This window comes from Bubalus kerabau, chromosome 23 (assembly GCF_029407905.1).
Source record: "Bubalus kerabau isolate K-KA32 ecotype Philippines breed swamp buffalo chromosome 23, PCC_UOA_SB_1v2, whole genome shotgun sequence".
Classification (NCBI taxonomy): domain Eukaryota; kingdom Metazoa; phylum Chordata; class Mammalia; order Artiodactyla; family Bovidae; genus Bubalus; species Bubalus kerabau.
Window position 1 is genome coordinate 4164166 of NC_073646.1, and position 11910 is coordinate 4176075.

Consider the following 11910-nt stretch of genomic DNA (forward strand, 5'->3'; position numbering starts at 1 on the left):
GAATAGTACCTCTTGTGTCTTACTCATTCTCAGGTCTCGGTTAGCTCCTCCAGAAGCCCTACCAGGGCCCTTCCGAACAGCCTCTGTCCTATGCCCCAATCGAGGCCTCCTTTCCAAGGCACTCAGTCGCCGCTGACACAGCTGCCTTCCTCGAAGGCAGACCCTGGGCCCACCGTGTCCCCTAGATTTCCAGGGCTGACTCACACTAGAATACTTTCTACATGAGTGAAAAATCTGGAATCTAAACCAAAGTGTATTTTTAAAAATGTTTTCCATCTTTAAAAGTTGGTCCCTTTAGAGGACTTGGGCTTCAGGCCTATATCTTAAAGAACACTCTAGGCAAATGAGGTAAGTAAATCTGCCTGCCAATGCAGGAGATGCGGGGTTGATCCCTAGGTCGGGAAGATCCCCTGGAGAAGGAGATGGCAACTCCTCCAGTATTCTTGCCTGGAAAATTCCAGGGACAGAGGAGCCCATGGGCTACAGTCCATGGGGTCGCAAAAGAGCTGGACACAACTCAGCGACTAAACAACAACGAACGTGACTTTGGGCTGCGCTGTCTGATGCAGCAGCGGATAGGCACACGTGGTTATTAACATCTATATTAATTACAATTAAAGAAAAATAAAAATGCCGTTCCTGAGTCACACTACTAACAGTCTAAGCGCTCACTAGCCACAAGAGTCTAGTGGACCCAGTCCTGGGGGTGTGGGTCTAGAAGATGGCCACCGTTAGTGGAAGTTCAACAGGACTGACCACCATGAGAACTCTATAGAGTTTCCAACAAAGGAAATGTCCAAAACCATTCTTACTGTTGAGAAGGAACCAGTTTTTCCTTCAACTTTCAGACTGAAAAAGTCATCACTGTGAGCTAAAACAAGGAGTTAATCTTTCAATACGATTTTCTCAGAGATTTTTAAAAGAGAAGTTCAACTCTGGGTGGATTCTGCTCTTCAAACAAAAAACAATCCCAACAGCAGTAGCTGCTGCTGCTGCTAAGTCGCTTCAGTCGTGTCCGACTCTGTGCAACCCCATAGACAGCAGCCCACCAGGCTCCGCTGTCCCTGGGATTCCCCAGGCAAAAGTACTGGAGTGGGTTGCCATTTCCTTCTCCAATGCATGAAAGTGAAAAGTGAAAGTGAAGTTGATCAGTCATGTCCGACCCTCAGCGACCCCATGGACTGCAGCCTTCCAGGCTCCTCCGTCCACAGGATTTTTCAGGCAAGAGCACTGGAGTGGGTGCCATCGCCTTCTCCGCAACAGCAGTAGAGGCACAACCAAAACAACACAGACAATCTATCAGAGCTTTATGCCTCTTTTGTTATTTTCAATAAAAATTACAACTAAATAAAATGTAAAAAAGATCCAATGTAAAGATGAACACAAATTAGGGAGAAAAATTCTTTGTCCACCATGGGGCAATCTTTACTAGCAAAATCCATAAACTGCCATACCTAAAATACGTAGGTGGCTCAGAGTTTGTAAAAACCCATGTACTAATGCAGGACACTCGGGTTCGATCCCTGGGGTGGGAAGATCCCCTGGAGGAGGAAATAGTAATCCTCTCCAGTATACTTGCCTGGGAAATCCCATGGACAGAGGGGGCTGGTGGGCTACGTCCACGGGGTCCAAAGAGTCAGACACAACTTGCCAACTAAACAACAACAACAAAAATCTAGAATGGAAAAAATAGTAAACTCCACTGAAGTCACTTCCTATTACGGAATCTGCAGGAATAGAAAACGCCACAAAACAGCAAGCAGCTGAATCCACCCCTTTCAAGATCAGTGGTTGCTGAATCAAAGAGGAAATTAAATTTCACTGATATTTCTTTCAACCAATCAGCCTGACTAAACTGGACAGTGACTCAAAGGACGTTTTTTCCCCTAACTCTGTTCTCTAAAAAAGAAAGACCATTTGTATAGTTTCTCTGTGCTCACTTTCTTTCCCCGCAAGTCCTAACTTAAGTCAAGTCCTTGTTCTGAAACAATACTAGAAAAACAGTTCCATTTAGACTTCAATTTTCCAATAAAGAACAATTTTAAACTACGAACACAGACTGAGTGAAGTGTGTCACGCTCGCACCCATGTCCTGGGACTTCAATCTCAGCTCTCACTCACTCCTCTGCTGGCAGGGGCGGAGGCCGCGCTGGCCCTGGTGCTCCATGGGAACCAGCAGCAGCGGCATCTTCTGTGTGCTCAGTGAGGACGTCCACGGATCTGGTTCTGGGTCAGACCCCTCACCTACATCAGCCCGTCCTCACCAGCCCAGGAGGAAAACGAATCTAGTCCTTTCCCACACAATGATACAACAGTAAGAGCCACTGCACCTGGCTAAATGACAGAAGCCACAGGAACCGTGTGTGTGTGTGTGTCTGTCTGTCTGTCTGTCTGTCTCTCTCTGTGTGCACTCACTCATGTCTGACTCCCCAAGGACTGGACTGTAGCTGGCCAAGCTCTTGTGGGATTTTTCCAGGCAAGAATTCTGGAGTGGGTTGCCATTTCCTACTCCAGAGGATTTTCCTGGCCCAGGGATCGAACCCACATCTGTTGCATCTCCGGCACTGGCAAGTGGATTCTCTACCACTGCACGATCTGGGAAGCACACAGGAGCCCAATATGCAAAGCTAATCAAACTGAGAAGAAATGCAAAATTTTAGGGGGAAAGACTCCCTTTTAGACATGAGATCCATCCTCCCCAACCAAATTCTAATGTACAGTCATTGGTCCAAGTCACAGAGCTGAAGAGCTGGATACCAAGGTCCAGTGTCCACTAAGTGGAAGCCAAGCTCCTTCTTCACTACCACACTGCCTGCCTTCCAGTATAAAAAGCTCTGACATTTTCTTCAACTCTGAGTCATGGTTAGAAGGTTCTACTTTTAATCAAGTGACAAACACTCAAAATATTTTAATCCAAAGGAACTGGGTCAAACTCAGTTCAGTTCAGTTCAGTCGCTCAGTTGTGTCCAACTCTTTGCGACCCCATGGATTGCAGCAAACCAGGCTTCCCTGTCCATCACCAACTCCCAGAGCTTGTTCAAAGTCATGTCCATCAAGTCGGTGCTGCCATCCAACCATCTCATCCTCTGTCGTCCCCTTCCCTTCCTACCTTCAATCTTTCCCAGCATCAGGGTCTTTTCCAATGAGTCAGTTCTTTGCATCAGGTGGCCAAAGAATTGGAGCTTCAGCATCAGTCCTTCCAATTAATATTCAGGACTGATTTCCTTCAGGATTGATTGGCTTCATCACCTTGCAGGGGACACTCAAGAGTCTTCTCCGACACCACAGTTCAAAAGCATCAATTCTTCGGTGCTCAGCTTTCTTTATGGTCCAAATCTCACATCCATACATGACTACTGGAAAAACCAGAGCTTTGACAATATGGATCTTTGTCAGCAAAGTAATGCCTCTGTTTTTTAATATGATGTCTAGAATGATCATAGCTTGTCTTCCAAGGAGCAAGCATCTTTTAATTTCATGGCTGCAGTCACCATTTGCAGTGATTTTGGAGCCCAAGAAAATAAGTCTCTGACTTTTTCCATCCTTTCCCCATCTGTCTGCCATGAAGTGATGGGACTGGATGCCATGATCTTAGTTTTTGGAATGGTGAATTTTAAGCCAGCCTTTTCACTCTCTTCTTTCGCTTTCATCGAGAAGTTCTTCAGTTCCTCTTTGCTTTCTGCCATAAGGGTGGTATCATCTGCATATCTGAGGTTATTGATGTTTCTCCCAGCAATCTTGATTCCAGCTTGTGCTTCATCCAGCCGGGCATTTCACACGGTGTACTCTGCATATAAGTTAGATAAGCAGGATGACAATATACAGCCTTGATGTACTCCTTTTCCAATTTGGAACCAGTCTATTGTTCCATGTCTGGTTCTGTTGGTTCTTGACCTGCATGCAGGTTTCTTGGGAGGCAGGTAAGGTAGTCTGGTATTCCCATCTCTTTAAGAATTTTCCAGTTTCTTGCGATCCACAAAGTCAAAGGCTTTGGCATAGTCAAAGCAGAAGTAGATGTTTTTCTGGAACTCTCTTGCTTTCTCGATGATCCAGCAGATGACGGCAATTTGATCTCTGGTTCCTCTGCCTTTTCTAAATCCAGCTTGAATATCTGGAAGTTCTCGGTTCACGTACTGTTGAAGCCTAGCTTGGAGAATTTTGAGCATTACTTTGCTAGCGTGAGACAAGTGCAATTGTGTGGTAGCTTGAACATTCTTTGGCATTGCCTTTCTTGGGATTGAAATGAAAACTGACTTTTTCCAGTCCTGTGGCCACTGCTGAGTTTTCCAATTTGCTGGCATATTGAGTGCAGCATTTTAACAGCATCATCTTTTAGGACTGAAATAGTTCAGCTGGAATTCCATCACCTCCACTAGCTTTGTTCATAGTGACACTTCAAGTTAAGACCCACTTGACTTCGGACTCCAGGATACCTGGCTCTAGGTGAGTGATCACACCATCGTGGTTATCTGGGTCATTAAGATCTTTTTTGTATAGTTCTTCTGTGCATTCTTGCCACCTTTTCTTAATATCTTCTGCTTCTCTTAGGTCCATACCATTTCTGTCCTTTATTGCACCCATCTTTGCATGAAATGTTCTCTTGGTATCTCTAATTTTCTTGAAGAGATCTTTAGTCTTTTCCATTCTACTGTTTTCCTCTGGCTCGGATCATGAACTCCTTATTGCAAAACTCAGACTTAAGTTGAAGAAAGCAGGGGAAACCAGTAGACCATTCAGGTATGACCTAAATCAAGTCCCTTACAATTATACAGTAGAAGTAACAAATAGATTCAAGGAATTAGATCTGATAAAGTGCATGAAGAATTATGGACAGAGGTTCGTGACATTATACAGGAAGCAGTAATCAAGACCATCCCCAAGAAAAAGAAATGCAAAAAGGCAAAATGGTTGTCTGAAGAGGCCTTACAAATAGCTGAGACAAGAAAAGAAGCTAAAGGCAAAGGAGAAAAGGAAAGATATACTCATCCGAATGCAGAGTTCCAAAGAATACCAAGGAGAGATAAGAAAGCCTTCCTTAGCAATCAATGCAAAGAAATAGGGGTCAAACTCATATAGCCCATGATTGTCAAAGCAAACCCCAATTATCTGATGTATTTCTATAGTTCCTGAGTGTTATCATGAAGTTTGTTGATAAATCCACCAAAATCCACGTTATTCAAATATGGCCCAAGCCTCACTCTACAGGCTATTATAAAAAATAGTAGCTTATTTTTCTTGTGATTTCACTGGGTATTCTAACTACAAAATTAAAACATGTCCAGGTGGTACAGTTTTGATTTTTAAAAAATTCAAAATATTTGGGGGCAGTGCAAAAGGAAGCTGTTGAACTATATAAAGATTTTACTTCACAACAGAATTGTACAACCCCTTTAAACAGCTCCAACTATTAAGAAACACCTACTACATAAACTAAGGCACAGGTGTATTAGAAAGACTGGCAAATTAAGAGACTGTCAAACAGCAGCAGACGGGACATCTAGAAATAGGAAAGTCAGATTTAACCAAGTGAAAATTTCTTCAGCATTAGATTTTACTATTCTTAGCGATAGTTCAACTAAACATTCTTTTGATTAATGGAAATGAAACACGGGGGAAAATGACACATGGGATGATATCCAAGTCTTTCTAAGGGTAAGGTTTTAAAAGACAGGAATTTGACTTTTAGACATAGAGCTCAAAAATAGCCTTAATTCCCAAATTTAGAACAAGAAAACACCCTAAAGGCAGATTTTTCTAAATCAGCAGCAGTCATTCTGTGTATTGTCTAAGAACACGGAAAAAAAGCCACTTTTGCTTACTTCCATGCCTTTCCTAAAGAACTGCCGACCCCCCCCCACCCCGATTCCCAACTCTTCCAGTCAAAGCTCGAACTGGGCAACCCTTGCACATGGCTCTTCCCCAGCACCCCTGTTGGCAATCACACCCCACGGAAAGTCGCCAGCGTCCCCAACAGGCACTGGTGCAGGTGCGGACATCCTGCAAAGATGCTTTGCTGTGACATGACAATTCCTGAAAGCTAAACCTAGACTGGACGGGGAAAGTGTGGCACCCCTCACCCCCTGCTTCCCAGTTTGTGCAGGAGCTGTGAACACCACTCCAGACCCTGAGAGCCCCCCAGGTATGGGACAGTCTTCTGATGAGGGACGTGCCACTAGGGGAAGGGCTCAGGGGACACTGGGCAGACGTGCTGAAAATCAAGAAGGCATGGCCAGGAGCCTGAGGGCATCTGAGAGGCCAGCTGGGACAACCTGAAAGGACTTAGGTGCAGGCCATGGGCCAAGATCACACCCATAGAGAGGAAATTCTCTGAGTAGCCAGAGCGCTTTTCCCTGCACACAGAAAGTATAGAAAACCAGCAGACTTCCCAGGGTGCGGGCTTCAAAGAAAAGACCACCAAGTGCCTGCCTCTGGTGCCACCCCCTCCTGGACACCCAGCCCTGGGCTTCTGCACAAGGAGCACTCAGTAAAAAGCAGGGGAGTAAAGGAAGCTTCCTTCAATTGCCCTTTCTGAGTTGTGCATTTGGGCACCTAATTGCATTTTACATTCTTTTCTCAAGTTCTGTTTCTTAGTCTTCTCTTCGTCAACACAGTTCTAAGCTACTAGAAGGCGTCACCCGGATCCTCTGTACACTTATGACATAAGGGGCACCTCAGACAGAAGTGTGATACACACACTAAGTCAACAGATTCACACGCTGGCTGCCTAAACAGTCCGTGACATATGCTTCAAAATTAGTAAGAATTTTCAGAACATACCACACTGCTTAAATTTCTGCAATTTTAAAATTTCATGGCCATCGTGTTCCTATTAAAAAAAACAGTTGAAAATGGAGGCAAAAAAATCAATAGTGCTGATGGAAGAATTCCTGGCTATATGCTGAATGTGCTCCACTACAACAGACCTGCCCACTGGTGTCCCGTGTGGATGCGTGCATGGGGCTGCTACTGCTTCCAGAACCACCAGCAAACGTGGCTACAAAGTGCACCCGCTTCCCCTTGTCCGGACAGGGCACCTCTCACACATCATCTCACCTAGCCCCTGGGGAAGGGAATGCTCGTTCTATTCCACACCTGAGGAAACTGAAAATCCTCAGAGCACCAGTGCCGCATCACCTTGGAGTCACAAACTGCAGCCTCAAGGCCAAACCCCCGGCTGCCAGTTTCTGAAACCAGAGTTTTACTAGTTTCCTGGCATATCCGTGGACATACCACCCAGAGCCACTTTCACGTTGAAGTGGCAGCACTGAGTGAGCAGCTGTGGCAGAGACCACGTGGCCTGCGGAGCCGAAATTCTGTCCTCTGACCCTCTACAGAAACGGTGTGTGACCCACGCACTTGGGAATGATGCTGCAGACCCTCCAAGACTCAGAGCCCAGAGCACAGGAAGGCTGGGGAGAGTCTGCAGGCAAGAGCCTCAGCCATGCCCAATTTCTCCTGAGCACAAATCTGCTCTTGAGCAACACTTCCTTACGTGTCCCTGGAATATACCGAAGAGCTGGTTTGAATGAGATGAAGAGGTGCTGTCCTGACTAAGGATACACCAACAACTAACCTGGCTGAAAGCAAGCCTTCCTCCTATTGAACAGCTCACAGTAAGGAACATTTCATATTAACAAGGGAAGGAAGGCACGCTTTGGCAAAATCATTTTTAACTATTTGTCTTCAAACACATTAAGTGAAAACACAAAGTCGGCACTTCCATAGCCCCAAGTAATCACATACTTTGTCACACAACTACAATGGCACAAGTCAGAAGTTGTAAAAACACAGGCTAACAATACAAGCATTAACTTCCGACTATAGGATTAAGCCTAAGTCCCTTTACAAGTCATTCTCAACCATGCTGGAGAATCACACAATCAAATTCAAGCGTTAAGCAGGGATGATTCCCAATCTTTTGCTCTACTGTGACAACTCCCCTGGTGGGATTCATACTTACCCCCACCCCAAGTAACTTCAAATGTGGCCACTGTCCTCATCCCTCTCAGTTATCCAAGAATCCCTACTTTTCTACCAAGTAAAAGCTAAGCAAAGTCATGAAAAGCCCTAGCCCTAGAAGTCTCTGCAAAAACTCACAGCTCCTATTTAGCTGGCACGTAGTAAAGACACGAAAAAACCCGAGACCGGTCCTCAATTATCCACTGCAATTAACAGGTGAGACCGTGTACACCCTGGATAACATCCTGCAGCGCCAGAACAGAGGGGAGGGGGCGCCCCTGCCCCTGGAGAGGAGCACACTCTTGCCTGCCCACGCCAACCACCCGCCCCCAACATCCCCGTAACGCTGCTGACAAACTGCCCCACTTGCTGGTTACGCTACTGAAACTTGCTAAGTGCGTAGTCCCCTGAGTTCACGATTCAAGTAAATTCTGGGTTTCTGGGTGCAGATTCACAAGATGAATATACAGACTTTAAGGATCTAGGTTAGGTTCTGGCTTTCACCCTTTGCATTTCTTTCAGTAGATCACCTCTCCCAAGTCTGATTTCTCACCCGGAATTGGCAGAAACAGTATTTTCCCTTCCCACCTGACAGGATGCTGTTGAGGATCAAACTGAAGTGATGGGGAGAAAAGAACTCTTGAGATGTAAACCTAAAAGGTCATCATTTTGCTGTAAAAGGCATTTTGGTTGGTAATGGTATTTACACCAAGTGTCTTTAAATACAGTTTTCTATTGCATGTAAAGGGATTCACAGTATACAATGTAACCACAACTGCTTAGGGACATTTACTGGAGTAGGAAATGGCAACCCACTCCAGTATTCTTGCCTAGAGAATTCCATGGACAGAGGAGCCTGGCAGGCTACAGTCCATGGGGTCACAAAGAGTCATACATGATTGAGCAACTAATACACACTAGCAACACGTATACAGCATGAGATGAAATATACCTATATTCAACTTTCAGAAGGCAGTCCTACAAACTTTTATAGTAGATTTGTTGAATGTATATTTGGCCTCAATAAAGCTGACCAAAAAAAAAAACCTCTACTGCTTGCCTAGGTATTTCTTCCATACTGTTAAATCATGAATCCCTGCTGCTGCAAGACAGTAATACGCTGTTTTAATGTGGAAATATTAAACACAAAAATTTCCAGAACACACAACAAACTATATACTGGTCTCACTGCTCATAAAGGGTGCCAAGTCAATGAAGATGACAATTGTGAGAAAGCATCTACGTCCTCAATGTAAAACAAGAAAAGGCTACTTCAGCAACATCAAATGCCATCAAATTCTGTGCCACTCCAGAAGAAAGGCTAGGTGTGGGTGAAAAGCACTGCTTTCCCTTCCTCCTCTTGCTACCTTTTGGGGCACCTTTCCTATTTCTGCATCACCTCCGCATGTTCTCCTTAGAATCGTCCCCTGATCTCCCCAGCCTGCACTGACCTCTCCCACCTGTCACTGGTGGCAATGGCATTGATCAGAGATCCCACCTTACCTTACTGGGCCCTGCGCACATCCACGCTCCCCCGGCTGGACTGCAAGCGCCCTGCAGGCAGCATCCTAGCTGATCAGCTCCCCAGCATCAGGTGTACTATGCTCGGGGGCTCACAGCCTACCCACCAGACTCAGCTGACAGACAGGATGGCTCCGCAGGCCAGTCCCCAGAGACACGCACTGGATCATGACCATCTGAGTCCCTCCTGCTTCTCAGGCCACCAAGGCCACCTCCTGCTCCGCCTAACCCTTCAGCTCTTCCCATTCGGAGCGCCCCTCCCTCAAATTTTATCCCATGAGCAGGGAACACACCTTGCTCTGCCTGGCCGAACTTTATCCCAGAAACCACAAACACACATCCCCTCATTAAAATGAGGCTGAGTCTCTTAGAATGATATTGCCAGGTCTCTCCCTGCTTTTCCATCTATTCAAATGCTTCCACTCTGTGCATGTAATGTAATTCCTTTAGTCCTTTATTTGCTTTAATGTATGTCCTTAAAATCTCTGTTTTAGACTAGCAATTATGGGAAACAAAGTTACACCTTGTTTAACATGTTCAATGGTGATTGAACATGTGGGCCTTCCATGGCCCCCACACTAACGGACCATTTCACAACAATGTGACGGTGACGAATATGCAACCAAGGACCCAACATAAATATAATGGTGAATTTATTCTTTGGATTATTTAAACAGAGCCATTAAAAACTGATTTTTTTGTTCCATATTCACAAAAGAGCCCCCGTGCCTTAGAAGGGTCAAAACTGGAAAGAAGGGGAAAAAAGTGGTCAAGAGTAGAAAATCCTTTTTGATAAAACTCTGTTGTGATTAGCAGCACATTAAGTATCTAACCATCCAGGAACAGAACTGCCCCAAAGGCCAATCCATTGTGCACCATCCTGGAAACAGCTGAAAGTATATAGTGCAACAAGCCTTTCTGTTAAAGTGTCATGTTACTAATTTGTCCCTCTTTATAAAACAAAATCTAAAATAACCTCATTTAACAAAAGCAAAGCTGCAAAGCCATTCAAAAGTTACCAGTTTCAGAGGACAAGCTTCAAGGCCGAACTTGTCTGGTATGATCTACATTTCATATGTTCAAAGATTTTTCACTCAAACATGTCAAGATTAATGAAGCAAAGGAGATCTATTCTGCAGTAAAATCATAGTATTTTCATGGAGTGAAATCAGAGCATTTAACTCTTGCCTGCTCCCACATCTCTCACTTCAGATAAGCCGATTTTACAAAATTAACATCAAACTCAATTCTTTATCAGCTTTTAAATAGAGTATTATTAGTGACTTACATATCACCCACCAGACTTACTCATTCCTCTCCACTGCTTAACAAATTTATTTCAACCAGACAAGAATCTCATGACTGATTTTTTGTTTTTGATTGTTTCTCTCACTTCCACATTAAATAATAGTCTAGGAATTGTATTAAAACTGCAGCCACAAAATTCAAGTTTTGTCTCAACAGGAGAAAGAGATATTTAGACCACTAGTAGAAAAACGCTAGTGGTCAAAGAAATATTTGCACAAGCTGAACAGCTGTGTCTACTGCAAATCTGAAGGCACTGCTGCAGCAATATAATTCAATTTGGACCCATTCATTATAAACTGATTTTCAGATGCTGCTACTGCAAGACCGTACTGAAGAAATGCAAGCAACGCTGGGAATCAAATCATGGGCAGCAGAGCACAAGTTTGCGTTTTACTGCAAAGGAGAGCTCTGAAAGAGGAAACATAACTAGTACATAACGCTACCGTGAACCAGCCCAGAAAAACCCAGAACCATTAAACCAATAGAAAACTAAAATACTTCTCTTAGGCAACTGATATGAGTACCGAAGAAAGTCTCCAGACAAGCTGTCTAAAAAATTTATTCAATACTCTAATAAAAAAAATTTTTTTAATGGTAACTCCGACATTCCTGAACATAATTTATATATATACATATATATATATATATATATGTACATTGTAAGAACAACACAAGCTCCCCTGGAGACTGCGGCCCAGATGAATCTGCTATTTAACTGTCTTCCGAAGTTATACACGTGAAATTAACACTCCACAGCAACTTTTATGACATCTTGCTAAGAAGTTCTGGGTTGTGAAAAATGGAATGGCTTAGGTGACCAGCGACAAGAGTTTTCAAAATAGCACTAAGCATTTTCCCAGGAAGCACATTCCAAGAAACTTATAAGTCGTAACTCACGGGCTGGCTGCTGTTAGAAAAGTCCTCTGGTCGCAGCCTTGTGAATATGTTACCGATTCAGAAAACACTTCGGGATTCCTTTCGGCTGCACTATTTCCTTCTTACTAGCCCGCGTACCCTCCGCTGTCATCGCTCCAGCCAGCCACGCTTGTGTGGACGGACACACGGCGGCAGTGGGAGGCAGACGGAATCACCACGCAGAATACACACGCTCCACTTTACTTT

General features: G+C 44.3%; 1 protein-coding gene across 2 annotated transcripts in view; it reads right to left on the reverse strand.

Moving 5' to 3' along the window:
* Positions 1–11910, reverse strand: part of CREBBP (CREB binding protein) — a 118745-nt gene that overhangs the window by 106067 nt on the left and 768 nt on the right. The window lies entirely within an intron of this gene.